Consider the following 15708-nt stretch of genomic DNA (forward strand, 5'->3'; position numbering starts at 1 on the left):
CAACCTTCGAAAGCTAATCAAGAAATGTATTAAGTTATGTCCAATTAAAAAGGTATAATCTTATTTTTCTTTTCCATGTTTTATTTTGTTTGATTTCTATTGATAACCTTAAGAGTGGACTAACACGGCTACCACACTCCTCTGCTTATTGGGAAATGAAAACCACGTTGTGTTTTTTTTCTGCTTGTTTTTCTCTAATGAAAAGCCCATCCCTACAAAATGGCGAATCCTCTCATAGCTTTAACTAATGTTGCAGAAAACACTTGCTCTACCCAACCTGTTTTCAACTTGAGACATTTTCTTGAAGAAAACAGCATCTGTGTTTGATATTTATAAAAATGTGATAAAACTCTCTTTTGATATGGCGATTAAGTCAATTAACATTCCAAGCTACAACTGTATAGAATATGCCTGCAACAAATAGAGTGGACTAAACAAAAATTATGCTTATCAGTAACTCCTTAGACGAAGAGGTGCATGATGTGACAATCAGATAACATACATTTTTCCTCTACTATTAGAATGAATCTGGGAGTAGTTTGTGATTGTAAAATAACGCTGCAAATGCAGATCAATACCCTAATTCAGAGTGCCTGTCTCACTGTGCAAAATCTCTGTCAGGTGCAAAAATATGTTGATCGAGATCACTTAAGTCTTTTGGACTACTGTAACATCATTTATTTAGGTTGCTCTAAGTAAATATTTACAAAACTTCATACTATACAAAATACTGCTTTACGTTTAATTAACTTTTTGAAGAAATGTGATAGTTTAACATCCTATTATATAAAAACCCACTGGCTTCCTGTATATGTAAGAGTTTTTTTTTCAAATTTCTCTGTTTATCTTTTAAGGCTATTTTTGGTTTTGTGCCATCATATCAATTTAATCACTTTTTATTTCAGGTGTCAACTAAAATTAATAGGATTTCCAATGTATCTGCTTATCCCTCACTAAAAAATAAAAAGAGTCATAGACTTGTTGACAATCTACTTTCATTCCAAGAAGCCAGACTAGATAAAGATTTTTCAGGCCTACTATTATCTGCAGCAAATTATATGCATTTTAGAAGCAATCAAGACACATTTATTTAGGAAACATGTCTTTGTTATTGTTTGATATCTTACGTTATACTAAAGATTATTTTAGTGTACGTTAAAATGATTGCAATTCTTTATTATTGTTATTGTATGCTTCTGGTGATTATCCAGCTTCTTCAAGCTGTAATTTGGGTAGGTCAACAATAGAATATAAGTTATGTTATAATATATTATAATGTAAACTCTCCTCTTTTAAAAATAGGAATCAGCCAATCAGCTGCTCATCTCTTTCGAGACCTATGCCATAACCCCTCCATCTGCCACACACCCTCATCCATCCTCTCTCTAATCACACTTCTCCAAAATGAAACCAAAATCCAAATGGAAACAAAACCAAGCCCCCATAGTGATGCAAACTCCTAGTTGTATCGGGGAAGATGTAGACGAAGGATAGCTTTACTACTTCCAGTTTAGCATGACAGGCTAATTCAGTCCTAGTTTTATCTCACTGTATGTACAGTATACGGAAATCAGAGCTATAAGTTTATGCATTGCAAAAGGGTAAATCCGTCTGTCCTAAAAAAAATTGAAGCCAGTTTTAACACATTATTGTTAGTAATTGCCCATCTTTCCTTGGCTCATACAGATTAAGATCTTTGCAGGATTGCTAGCCAAATTTCATGCCATTATTATTTAATATGATCCATTAGTTTTCTGGTATACACCCAGTGCTTTTTTTGTGCCAGTACAGCGTACCGGCAAATTTTTTATGAGGGCTGGCTCACCTGTCGGCCCTCAGCTTCCCGACTTTCCGTTCTGCCCCATGCAAATCTTCTATTTACCCAAAGTCACAGCGGTGAACCAGCAGCAGTGAAAGCAGCAAGCAGGCAGGCTCGCCTCCGTCCTTCACTTCCCTGCCCTCTCAGCGTCCCGCCTTCCTCTGATGTAATTTCCTTTCCGCGAGGGCGGGACGCTGAGAGGGCAGGGAAGCAAAGGCTGGAGGTGAGCCTGCCTCCTTGCAGCCTTCACTGCTGCCGCCCGCTGGCTCGCCGTTGCAACTTCGGGTAAATAGAGAGTGGAGTGGAAGTGAGCCTATCTAGTCCATTATAATTAAGGAAGACATTTGATTAATCTCTGTTTCTACTCCTCCGCTCAGCCGTCATTGCCATTCACTCAAAACACAGCAAGCAAACCTGTGAGCTGCTGCATCCACGTTGCCGTTCTTTGTTGTTGGCCCATCTTTAACAAGTCTAACACTGTTTTTGTTGGATAGGCAGTGCTTTATAAGGTGGAGGAGAAAAGACATAATTGAATATCACTAAAACAACTTCAAAAAGTATTGTAGCTAGTAGAAACAGCAATTATAAATTCTGTAGTTTGTGCTCATTTTTCTTCACTGTGCTTCTGTACAATTCAGATGGCCAGATGTCAGTGAGAATATTCTGTTTCCTTATGGGTTCATCTTAACTGGTTGTAATCTGCCTTGGGAAGCCTGGTGTTTATAAAGACGATGTAATATATTAAAATTAAATGGAAGTAGAATTGAACTCTCCTTTCATTGGAGCATATGGAATCACATCTTCATTTGTTTTGTAGAAGTTTACCCTGGACATGGACGGGAGGGGAGGTCAGGGGAGAGAGGAGAGTTGCTGGACATGGATGGATGGAGGGGAGGGCAGGAGAAATGCTGGACATGGATAGAGGAGAGGGAAGACAGGAAGGAGATGCACATGGATGGAGGGGAGGGGAGAGAGGAGAAATGCTGGACATGGATGGAGTGGAGGGCAGGGAAGAGAAATGTTGGAGGGAAGGAAAGACAGAGGAAGGAAATACACACGGATGGAGGGGAAGGGAGAGAGGAGAAATGCTGGACTTGGATGGAGGAGAGAGAAGAGAGAGGAAGGAGATGCACATGGATGGTGGGGAGGGGAGATAGTTGAAATGCTGGACATGGATGGAGAGGAGGAAAGAGAGAGGAAGTGAGATGAACATGGATGGAGGGGAGGGGGAGAGGAGAAATGCTGTACCTGGATGGAGGGGAGGGATGACAGAGGAGGAGATGCACATGGATTTAGGGGAGACGAGAAATTCTGGACACGGACGGAGGGTAGAGAGTTGAAATGCTGGACATGGATGGAGGGGAGGGAAGAGAGAGGAAGTGAGATGAACATGGATGGAGGGGAGGAGAGAGGAGAAATGCTGGATATGGATGGATGAGAGGGAAGAGAGAGGAAGGACAGGAGATGTATATGGATGGAGGGGAGGGAAGAATAGGAAGGAGATGCATACTGATGGAGATGAAGGAAAGGGAAAAGAGGAGAAAAACTGCACATGGATGGAGAAAATAGGCAAAACTGGATCCACTCTATACCTCCTCCAGTCAAGTGTGCGGAGGACCCAGCTTTTACCTATGGATGTAGAGCAAGAAATGAAAAAGAAAGGAGGAAAGTAAAGAAATAAATGGAAAGGAATCCCTGGAAATGGAGTTAAAGGAACAGATCGAGAGCAGCAGAATCAGAGACTGGGACTGACATGATCAAAAAAAGAAAGTCACCAGACAACAAAGGTAAAAAAAAATCATGTTATTTTCATTTTAGTGTTTCGAATATGTCCAATTTGAGAATTTACATCTGCTGTCTTATTTTGCACTGGGTATACTGGAGCTGTAACATCTTACAGAAATTATTTATAATGAAAAAATTCAAGTTATTTTTTCTCCTATACTGGTATAATATTTTCAATAATGCCTGTTTATATGTGTCAAGGTTGGTATAAGGGGTGTGGCTAACATGGGTGTGGCTAACATAGGGGTGGGGTCATATGCAGTGGCCCCACCCATAAGGAGTACCAGTACCGTTTTTCCTACAAAAAAAGCACTGTATACACCCAAGAACATTTGGCAAGATAATGGGCACCAGACTACACAGTGATGTCCATTTAAAGACAACATGTTGTACTAGTACTTCATTTGGTATGGACTTTGGTTAGTGGTATCTCATAGATGAACACACTATTTCTCAGCTGTGTATACCATTTCCCTTCTCAGCAGGCAGAAATTATTAATTTCCATAATGTCGAGTTTTCTATATCAATTACAACTGTGGAACAATTAAGGTAAATTCTCACTCCTTGCAGCTGATATTCATATATCTCATTCTATCTCTAAGTACCATAATAGCATTTGCAGCTATCTATCATGTGCCTCTGAGGCTTTGGCAAATTGATAAATTCACTGTCCACCGCAGACACCATCAATAGAGGGCAAGACGTTTTTTCTGTTATTTATAGTTCACAATTGTTTTCTTTTACTCAGATGATATCATTATTTAGCTTACAGTAGCACATGTATTGTTTGAATAATTAATTTTATTGGATTACTAAGGAGTTAGATCAAGTGTATATACTGAGGGGCCTTTTTACCAAGCTGAAAGAAAAAGGGCCCTGCGCTGGTGGTGGGGGCCATTTTACCGCAGTGGGTAAAAAGGTCCCCAGCACACATGGCCATGCAACGGGGAGCCCTTACAGCCACCCGTTGAGGTGGAAATAAGGGCTCCTGCACTAACGTGGTAGTAACCGGGCAGCGAGCGGCGATGCCTGATTACCGCCAGGTTACCATCACACAGGCTATTTCCAGGGGTTTTCTTTTTACCCTGGAAATGGTACACGCTTAGGATGGGACTACCTCCAGCGGTTGCATTGGGACGGTGGCAGCAGGCTTACCGCCCTCTGTAAAAGGGCCCCTGAGTGTGGTATACTTGGATTTCAATAAAGTTTTCAACAGAATCACACAGAGGAAGCTCACTAATAAGATGAGCTGTTTGCTACAGAGTACATTAGAAGGGCTGGGTCCAGATTATTTACATGGTTGTCTATCACTTTATATCCCAGATCAGCAATTGTGGACACTCAGGCTGCTTTGTTGACCATTCTTTCTTTCTTAAGTGTTTTTACATTGTTTATTGGACTCTTGCCTCAGTTATCTACTAAAGTCAGCAAAAGATTTATCCATTTTGTTAAATATCTCTTTTATGTTACCTCAAGGTTTATTCTGTAAAGACAAAGGCAGAATAATTCTTACTCCTATTCCAAAGAACCCCTTGTCTAGTAGGCGTGAAGTATCCAATTATAGGCCAGTGGCATCTATACCTTTGTTAGTAAAGGCGATGGAAGGATTGGTGTCATCTCAATTTATGGAATATCTTCATTCACATTCTATTCTGCATAGTTGTCAATCTGGGTTCAGACCTGGATATATAGTACACTGCCTTAACCACCTGATAGCCAGTTTTCGGAAAGAACTGAGCTTAGGTAGGGAAACTTTAATTATACAGTTTGATATGTCTAGTGCTTTTGATACAGTTGACCATTGTATTTTACTACAGATGCCAAAATAATCCATCAAACTTAGTAAAATGGTTCAATGGTTTTCAATCTAGACAATATCAAGTAAAGCAGGCTGTTCTAATGTCTCCACCTTGGTCCTCTGTTTGTGGTGTTCCAAGGACTCCCCTCTTTCCCCAGTAGGTAGCTTAATGGAATCCAGAGATTTTAATACCTTTATGTATGTCAATGATGTTGCCATTTACATCCCATTTGTAGACAATATAGTTGAAATCTTGCCTACTATCAAATCCAGTTTTGATCTGATGGAATCTGGGTTGCTAATTTCAGATTAAAACTAAACAAAGACAAAACCAAGTTCCTAACCCTGATTAATCCCTATAACTGTATGGCTATTAGGAACTTCACTACAGATAATATGACATACCTGTTAGTTACCACTATGAAAATCTTAGGTATAACTATTAACCAGTATCTGTTATTTGAACCTCAGGTGTCAGAGGTGATATCCAATGTCTTTAATACATTGTGGAGGCTAAAGCAATTGAGACCTTTCTTTCCAAATTCAGTCTTCTGTTATTTGGTTCAAACACTAGTACTTTCTAAATGTGACTATTGTATTGCCATTTACTCAGGTTTAAATTACTCTTTAGTCAAGAAAAAGTTTAAAATACTCTTTAGTCAAGAAACTTCAATCAGCACAGAACACCGCTGCCCATCATGTTTGTAGAGTTCTTTGTTATAAGAAAGAAACTCTTATCTTGGCTAAATTATATTGACTTCCAATAAATTATTGGATTACCTTTAAATTTTGTATATTTATCAAATTTTGTATGGTTTATTAATGCAAAACCTGATAGAACTGCCTTTACAAAATGCTTTTCATACATCTAGGGACTATCTCATCCTTCAATACCCAAGTTTTAAGAAGCTTCATTATAAATCTATTTGTAATGCAGGCTTTACCTATCAAGATACGAAGATATGGAATTCTCTGCCTAATCCATTAAGATACGTTACCGATTACCTCTTATTTCATATGCTGTTGTAACTATTATTTTTTTTGTAATTTCTGTACTCACATTTGTAATTGTTAGCTCTTGGGCATGCTTGGAACGCTGCTCTTGTTATTCAATAGTAGTGAAGTTTGTATATTGTATGTGACCCTGGCTGAATATGAGGCCCAAAAGATAACTCAGAGTCTATAATCACCCCAAGAATTTAAATGAATCAATGGGAATAATATTTGAGTCAATTAAATAGGGTGTCAATAAAGGGCATTCCAGGCAACCTGTAAACCAGCATACAGTCATCTTAGAACAACTGAGCTTAAGACAATGATTTCAAAGCCAGGTAGCAACTAATGTCAAACACTATTGAAGATACATTAGGTCAGGGGTTATTAAAGAGATGCAATCAGGGTCGCAGAGAAGGGAGCAGGGGGGGGGGGGGCAAAATTCCCCTGGGCCTGGCCTCCAAGGAGGGCTCAGTGCCAGGGTCTGTCTCTCTCCTGCTTCTGACAGGACTCGTGATTGCGTTAACGCAATTACCTGGGTTCTGACAGAAGCAGGAGAGAGACAGACTCCAGCACCGGGCCCCCTTAGAGGCTGTGGAGGAACAGACACAGTTGGTTGGGGCTCCTGGTTTGACAGGTGGGGGTCCACAAGTCCCATCAGCAGAATCTTTCCCTCCAGTGCTGTTCGCCGTATTGCCTGTCCTGCTTCTGCTCATGTCGCACATGCTCGGTTTTGATGAAACTGAGCATGCACGACGTGTGGAGAAGCAGCCACACTGGACAGGCAATGCAGCAGAGAAAAGCGCTGGAGGGAAGGCTTCTTCTGGTGGGGCTTGGGGACCCCCGCCAGCCAAGGTATATGGAGTTGTGGTGGGAGCAGGGAGCTAGGGCAAAATGTCCCCCCCCCTCCACATTGGGCTCCAGCCCCCCCCCCCCCAATCTGGCCTGGCAATGTGGTGTCCAGGGGATGACAGTCATGACTGTAGCGTCCTGGGTGGGGCGGTGTCCTGGGGGGGTGAGAGCGACAGCGATGGTCCTGCCTCTTGCCCAGCTCAGTTTCTCGGTGGCCCTGGAATAATATACCAAAAAGATGTCATCCTCTTAAAGTAAAAATGAATACCATAATCTTGAATCAGTGTTCCCAGGGGGCTCATAAATAGATTAAACAAAACAGGTGAGATAATTGATCCCTGAGGCACGGCATACGTTAGTAGAAGAGATGAAGTATTCATCATAGTTTTCACATACAAGGAATGATTGTTTAGGAATGAACAAAACCATTTATAAAGAGTCCCGACAACAGTCAGAATAACAGTAAAGAGTGATCTACTAAGTGAAAGCACATGACAAATCTAAAGAAACCGCTAATGCTATATGTCCTCAATCCAGCATAACAGACATGTCACTAAACAATGATGTCATAACTGTTCACAGTTATGTCCTGTTCTATATCTAGATTTCCTAGGATGGAGGGCAGAAACTTTGTAAACATGATCCATTAACTGGGTGTAGAAAATCCATTTCATTTAGCTCAGACAGAAAACAGAGATTTAATACTGGTCTGTAGTTGGCTGGGTCCATTGTGTCTAAAGAAACATTTTCAAGATCTGCCGGATTGCAGCTGTTTTCTAGGAAGATGGAACTTTCCCCAGTGTTAGTGTGTTTCAAATAAACATAATTGCCAAAGAATGTAGCCCATACCTAGGAATCATGATCGAAGTAGAAAGTATAGGATCTAATAAACAAGTCTAATTGACTGATTTGAAATCCTGATTTAAGGTAGTAAGAGAAGGCAGTTGAAAAGACTGACCAGAGATGTGGAGACAAAGTGAAAATTGACAAACCAGAATCTGGTGCAATAGAGGGCTGCGATACATGAGAATTAGTAAAAGATTGTTGTAGTAGCATAATTTTCTGTTCAAAATGATTTGCTATGGCATACAACAGTAGCCGACTGTTTTATCCCACTGAGTTAGATGGCAGATCAAAGAGAATATAGAACGAACTGGATTTGAAGAGGTTCTTACCTGTTGGTTATAGTATGTTTTTCGAGCTGATCTATATGAAATTCTGACAAGTTTTACAATGAGAGACCATATCAGGAATTTTGAATTCTAACTTGTTGCAAAAGTCAGAGACCAGGATGAAACCATGGCTACTTATTAGAAAGTCTTGGGGGGATAAGACTGTGAAGGGGCCAAAAAATCTAAAGCTGATTGTGGCAAGGAGTCCCAACATACAGTCTGCATGAGCAAGTTTGGGTGTACATGATTATAAAATGAATAAGATAATGCCCTAACTTGAGGAACAGAGGTTCTGGCCTTTTAAATCTAGTCAAAAACCCCTAATTCCATATATAGTGCTCAAAATTGTGCGTGTAAATTTGCATGCACAATTTAATTGCATAATGAGCCAATTAATGTCAATAATTGGGTGCAAATAATCAATTATTGGTGATAATTCAGGATCACTGGAATTTACTTGTGCATCTTTATAGTCAGTATTCTATAAAGATGCACAATAAACATTTACAGATGGGTCCGAAAAGGAGCGTGATCATGGAAGAGGCATGTCAAAGATGTTCCTAGAATTTGTACACAGTTTTATCAAATAATACAGATCCGTGCCTAATTTAGGTGCAAGGATTTATATCAGGTTTTAGTTGGTGTAAATCCTCACATCCAAAATAGGGCACAGATCTCCGTATTATACACTATTCTATAAACAGCATCCAACTTGGAGCACTTAGTGCTCAATTTGTATGCCGATTTTTCAGCACCAAAATGTATTTTTAGTCCAACGAAAAAGGTGTCATCTTATTGTTTTGTTTTTATTTCTATTTATTAACCTTTAAAGTGGACTAACATATCAACCATGGTACTTTATTTATGTCGTTTAGAAAGGCAGGACTACAAATCTATAGATACATTGATTTAGCTGTAAGGGTTGACTCAGATCAAGTAATAACCTTATTTCCACTCCAACAATAAACTGGTTCACAAGGAGTTATTCCCCCTCACATCCTTACAATTTTTATTCACCACCAGAAGGCCTACACCTTGAATTTATGTATTTCTCCTGGGAGCTGTCCTGTCTCCACAATGTGCCCTGCTACAGCTGGGTTGTTCCCATTATGTTCTATAGGAGAATATTGTCACTTTTCTTCTCACATATCAGATTTGACAAACGGCACTGAAACAAAACATGTCATTTTACTCAATCACATATCATGAGAGAGAAAGATGACACAACCTTGTTTTCTCAAAAAAAAAATGCATGTGCTCTTTCTGGGTAAAAGCCACTTTTGAAAGAGATATTATTCATCTCTGGAAGGCAGATCACAGAAGTGAACTTCTTAGAAGTGCTTTGCCAAACCCTTCATACTACAAAAGCAACCTGACTCTCTCACCACAGGCGCTTCACACTTTCATTCTGACCTCATTTTCACAGTATACCTCATGCATATAAACATTGTACACAGACACACATCCTCTTCCAGTTATATCCATCATTAATGCTTATGCACCAACTACAGCTATAAGAAATGAAACCATGGGGAGGGCCTTATTTACTATAGTATGATAAGATTTTACAGTTATCAGAGATTAACAGCCAAAATTAATGCATGGTGACTGCAAGGTCTCTCTGCCTCAATAGCATCCTTAACATTTTGCCATTCAGGTATTGCAGGGAATAATTATTGACATTCTTTTGTTGACTATCCACCTTATAATTGAAAGAGAAAAACGCCCAAGTTCCGACCTAAATCGGGAGATGGACGTTTATCTCACAAAAACGAATAAAGCGGTATAATCGAAAGCCGATTTTGGACGTTTTCAACTGCACTCCGTCGCGGATGCGGACAAAGTTGATGGGGGAGTGTCAGAGGTGTGGCGAAGGCGAAACTGGGGTGTGGTTATCTGCCAAACAGAGATGGGCGCATTTCACCGATAATGGGAAAAAAGTATGCGTTTTTAGCTAGAATTTAGGACACTTTTCCTGGACCCTGTTTTTTCACGAATAAGGCCCCAAAAAGTGCCCTAAATGACCAGATGACCACTGGAGGGAATCGGGGATGACCTCCCCTGACTCCCCCAGTGGTCACTAACCCCCTCCCACCACAAAAAATGATGTGTCACAACTTTTTATTTTCACCCTCAAATGTCATACCCACCTCCCTGGCAGCAGTATGCAGGTCCCTGGAGCAGTTGTTAGGGGGTGCAGTGGACTTCAGGCAGGTGGACTCAGGCCCATTCCCCCCCTACCTGTTACAATTGTGCTGCTTAATGCTTAGTCGTCCAAACCCCCCAAACCCACTGTACCCACATGTAGGTGCCCCCCTTCACCCCTTAGGGCTATAGTAATGGTGTAGACTTGTGGGCAGTGGGTTTTGATGGGGATTTGGGGGGCTCAACACACAAGGGAAGGGTGCTATGCACCTGGGAGCTCTTTTACCTTTTTTTTTGGTTTTGTAAAAGTGCCCCCTAGGGTGCCTGGTTGATGTCCTGGCATGTGAGGGGGACCAGTGCTCTACGAATCCTGGCCCCTCCCACGAACAAATGCCTTGGATTTATTCGTTTTTGAGCTGGGCGCTTTCATTTTCCATTATCACTGAAAAACAAAAACGCCCAGCTCACAAATTGTCGAATAAAATATGGACGTCTATTTTTTTCGAAAATACGGTTCGGTCCGCCCCTTCACGGACCCGTTCTCGGAGATAAACGCCCATGGAGATAGACGTTTTCGTTCAATTATGCCCCTCCACATAGCCTTAATAGGATGCAACTACAGTTATTCAATGGAGGATTAAGCAATTTGCCCAGAGTTACCGGGAACTGTAGTGGGACTTGAACTCAGTTCCCCGTAATTTAAGGCTTCTGCACTAACCATTAGGCTATTCCTAAACAAGAATGCAGTACCTGCTAAGGCTGAGGTGTTCTATTAACTATTAATGCACACCCACATGGACTATTACCTCATGCTATCTTCTGCATTTACAGCTAGTATGGCTTATGCCCCAAAATATTTAAGTAAAAATAGAAATGCCTGAATTGTTATCACCACTATGAAGAGCTGTGCATTATCTAGTGATGCAATAAAAATGATACTATTGCAAATGAAAATGCATTTTAAAATTAATATTTACATATTTTGATGCTGGTGAGGGTGTTATTCCAAGGTGAGCACTGTCCAATTTCTCATTTCATCTCTTGTAGGGGTGAAGGCTCACCTTTTTTCCTTATTTTAGTGCTTTCCCTTCTTCTGACTGGTTCCCCCACCAGAAAACTCATACTGCATAATGCAGCTCAGTAGAAAAAGTGTCACATATGAAAGCATCCTGAAAGGAGTTCAATCAAAATGCTGTATAATTTTTAGGGTGTATTTACCCCTCCCAATATAGTGGGCCACCCACTAATACTTAGGAAGAAATAAATCACCTAAGGCTGTATCAGTTTGTTCTTTTTTAGATACCTCATCAAGTATTTGTACAATTAGCAGATCAGTGATATTTCACTGGAAATACAGAATATTGCTACATGGAATTACCTCTATATCTGAGACTCCAAGTATATACAAACAATGAAATGCTTTTATTTTACTATTCTCCAAATATATGTACAATCACATAATTATATGAATACCATACCACAGCTATACACAGGTGTTCTCTGGGTAGATATAAAAGACTCAAAACTACTCATGACAAAGCAATTGGAATACTTGCCAATTCAGATGCAATAGATTGGTTTCTCATGGGAGAGAGCAACTTGGCTGGTTCAAAGGTACCAGTGGTGACTATCTCTCTTCATTGGAGTAGGAAGTACACTGATTTTTATATGTCCATTCAGGATACAGGTAATATGACAGTAATCACATCTTATTGGATCTATGCTTATGTCATTGTTAACACTGATTGGCTATGCTAATGAGTTGGTTAATATTTACTGGAAAGGTCAACAGTAGACTAGCTTTTACTGGAAGACTAAGTCATCTTCCTCAAAACACTTTTTGTGGCACCTGGTCATCTTCCTGTGGAATTATCCAGTTCTGTCTTTCTGAACATCTGTTACCACCATATTGCCACATTCATGCAATTCTGCAAGTTAGACCCCCACCCTTCCTTTTTCTTGCAGATATCTGCTTGCTCTGCAGTGTCTCAATAGCTCATGAGACCTTGAGCAACACTGGAGTTCAAGTCAGAGTCACAGGCCTTTAAGTTTTTCTCTCATTTTAGATCCTGAACCAATGTCAGGCCTGGGACCAAATAATAATAATATTCAATGCAAAGCATTACCCTGAAATGAAACGCAGCTATGTAGGAAGTATGACCATTTTAATAACAGAAAGAGTCAATGGATCCACTCCAGCCTAAATTTTAGTTTATGGAGGCATGCACTGGTGGAAAACAGGTGTATACACTGTCACAGATGGATTACTGTAATTCAGTTTATATAGGATTACCTCAGAAACAATTACAAAGATTACAGCTGCTACAGAGCATAGCTGACAAGTTGATTTTGACCCTCTAAAATATGATAGAGTGACACCATTATTGATTGAATTGCACTGGTTGCCAGTTAGGTCCAGAATCATTTATGAGCTACTGTATCTGGTTTTTAAGTCTCTCAAATGGTTTGGGCTCATTTTATCTATATAATTTGTTGCATTGTTCTACTAATTTTAGGACATCAAGAATTAAGGATAGCATTTTCTTATATATACAACTGTCAAACACATATTACTTTGAAGCATAACCATGAACGTTCTTATTCATGCCAAGTTACTTATCATTGGAATTCACTGCCATTAGACTTAAGACAGTAACCCCTCTGTTTACAAAGTTGTGCTAGTGGCTGCCACGCAGCAATGCCAAGACAGCCCATTCAAGTGGCTTAGTACACAGGGGGGTTAGTTTTGAATGCCTTTAGACAGCTTAGCTTTTTTTTATTCTATTTGTGTTTGTGTATGTATGATTATTTACTTGTATATTTGAGTAATTTTACTGCACATCACTTAGGACTCATTAGAGTAATTTAGTGGTTTTTCAAGTGTAAAATTAGATTAGATTAGATTAAACCTGGATTGGAACAGTTGAGTTCATTCAAGAAAGAGCAGCACCGTGCATCTGCATTAAACATAAAATGTTACAGAACAAGGGCTTCTGGTGATGTTGGGTGGATGAGCAGGAGGGAAGCTCCATAGCTCCCAGGCCCAACTACCTCCTCCAGAGAGCTACATAACCTCACCGTGATAATTCTATCATCTTAGTCATAGTAAGAGAGGAGGCTGCAAGGTCAAATCTATCAAGCTTTCTGGCCATTTATGGCTTTCAAACTCCCTAAAACAGATCAGGACAGGCCATGATTGCAGGAAACTAAAATGGCAGATGCAGTATGTTCACCGGGAGCGTCATTGGGGTCCGTCTGGATGCAAGGGATTTCCAAAGAATTTGTAGTCTTGATGGAAAAGACCTGGGACACACAATTTCAAAAATTATATGACAAAATGGAATCCATAGAAACTCGGATGGAAAACATACAAATTGATCTAGGGGCTTTTAAGGTCCACTTGGCAGTGCTAGACACTGAGCAAGAGGTGAGTCAGGAACAAACAGAGTTACTTAAAAGATTTTAAGCCATAGAAGACAAGCTTGATGAACTTGAAAATTATACCTGCAGAAATAAGCTATGGATAGTAGGAATACCAGAGTCAGTGACAGAGCTGCAGCTCTGTGGCCTGCTGTCAGAGTCTGGGCTTGCCTTTTTATACAGGGCCTCTCAGCACTGAGAGGGCACGTTGTCTTGACCCTAAAAGAGAGGGAAACTTGAGGCCTTGTGTTGTAACCTTGAAGCTTCTTAATTTTGCACACAATACAGCTATTTTGCAAGCCCTTCATGAAAGGAAGAAATCCGGACAAACGGGCGGACTGGCAAAACCCACCCGGATGCCCAGACATGTCCTCAAAAAGAGGACATGTCCGGGTAAATCTGGACGTATGGTAACCCTAGGTGGGGCCACCCTACCCGCCACAGACTGTGTTCCGGCCTTGCCAGCCTGATGCCTACTAAGACTGTTTATTGAACTACAGATGTGTTCTACCTTTTGTTCCTGGTCCTGCAACATAACAGGCCTCAGGATTCAATGAAATAAAAACTTGTTTTCATCTGTATCCCTTTGTCCAGCGGTGTTATTTCACAGGCCCTCTCTCAACCCTCACTAGGGGTATCGCAAAGGCATTCTCACTTTTTTTTGCAGGTTGTGTGCTAACGTTACCATTAGCATGCGGTACCTGCAGAGAGTTAATACAGATGCATTTACTGCCTGCTATTTAGGAGGTGCTTAGTGCTCCCATGTGAATACTGTGCTAGCCAGTTTGAGCGCAGTAAGAATAACATGCTAGCTGGCTAACGCTTTCACAGTCACTCTCCACCCCTGCCATGCCACCTGAAAAGAACTCTAAAAAAAAGTTCAGCAACATGCAATTTAACACGCAGACACAGAGTAACTACCACAAAATGCCTTAATGTGTTTGTGTGGTAGCCTATCACATGCTAACTATACATTAACCCTCAGATTCTACACATGGCATTCAAATTTGGGCACACTCCTGAGATGTGCATGCAACTTAATCGGCTAATGAGCTCTTAACCATCAGTAATTGGGTGGTAACAACCAAATACTGATGTTAATTAGTACTAATTAGGATTTGTGTGCACATCTGGCTGCTCACTATTCTGTAACATTGGCCCCCTGATATTCAGTGCTATTTAGCCAATCAGAACAGCTGCTGACCGGTTAAATAATACTTAACTGGCTGTCTACCAATATTCAGCATGGAATAACCAGCTATCCCCTGCTCAACATCCCCAGTTAGTGGCTAGAAGATAGCTGGTTATATTGCCCAATATAACCGGCTATCCGCTGATTTTTAAATCAAGCTTTGTGGTCATATTTGGCTGAAAGAAAACCTGGTATATCTTTGGCCAGTTTAAAGATAACCGGCTAAGTCTGAATATCGATTTAGCTGGTTACTGAAAGAACTAAAAACACAGGTCAGAAGATTAGAAATTGCATGGAGCAAGAAAAAAGACGAATACAAATTCAAAGAATGGAAACAGCTACAAAGAAAATACAAATACACTATCAGACAAACTAAAAGAAAGTACTACAAAACCGAAATAGGACCAAACTACAAGGATACACACAAACTCTTCTCACTCGTAAACAAACTCCTAAATACTACACCAGTTACCTCTAATAATACAGACATCCCATCCGCAACCAATCTCGCGAACTACTTCAATGAAAAAA

The 15708-nt window shown here is 40.4% G+C and overlaps 1 long non-coding RNA gene across 1 annotated transcript; it reads right to left on the reverse strand.

Annotated features, from left to right (window-relative positions):
* Positions 1–256: 256 nt before the first annotated feature.
* Positions 257–12487, reverse strand: LOC115460265. The gene is made up of 4 exons (XR_003940440.1): positions 12415–12487; positions 10836–10844; positions 3123–3130; positions 257–268 (listed from the first exon to the last, which is right to left on the reverse strand). It is a non-coding gene; the product is annotated as an uncharacterized LOC115460265 (long non-coding RNA).
* Between the last annotated feature and the right edge of the window lie 3221 nt (positions 12488–15708).

This window comes from Microcaecilia unicolor, chromosome 1 (genome assembly GCF_901765095.1).
Source record: "Microcaecilia unicolor chromosome 1, aMicUni1.1, whole genome shotgun sequence".
Classification (NCBI taxonomy): domain Eukaryota; kingdom Metazoa; phylum Chordata; class Amphibia; order Gymnophiona; family Siphonopidae; genus Microcaecilia; species Microcaecilia unicolor.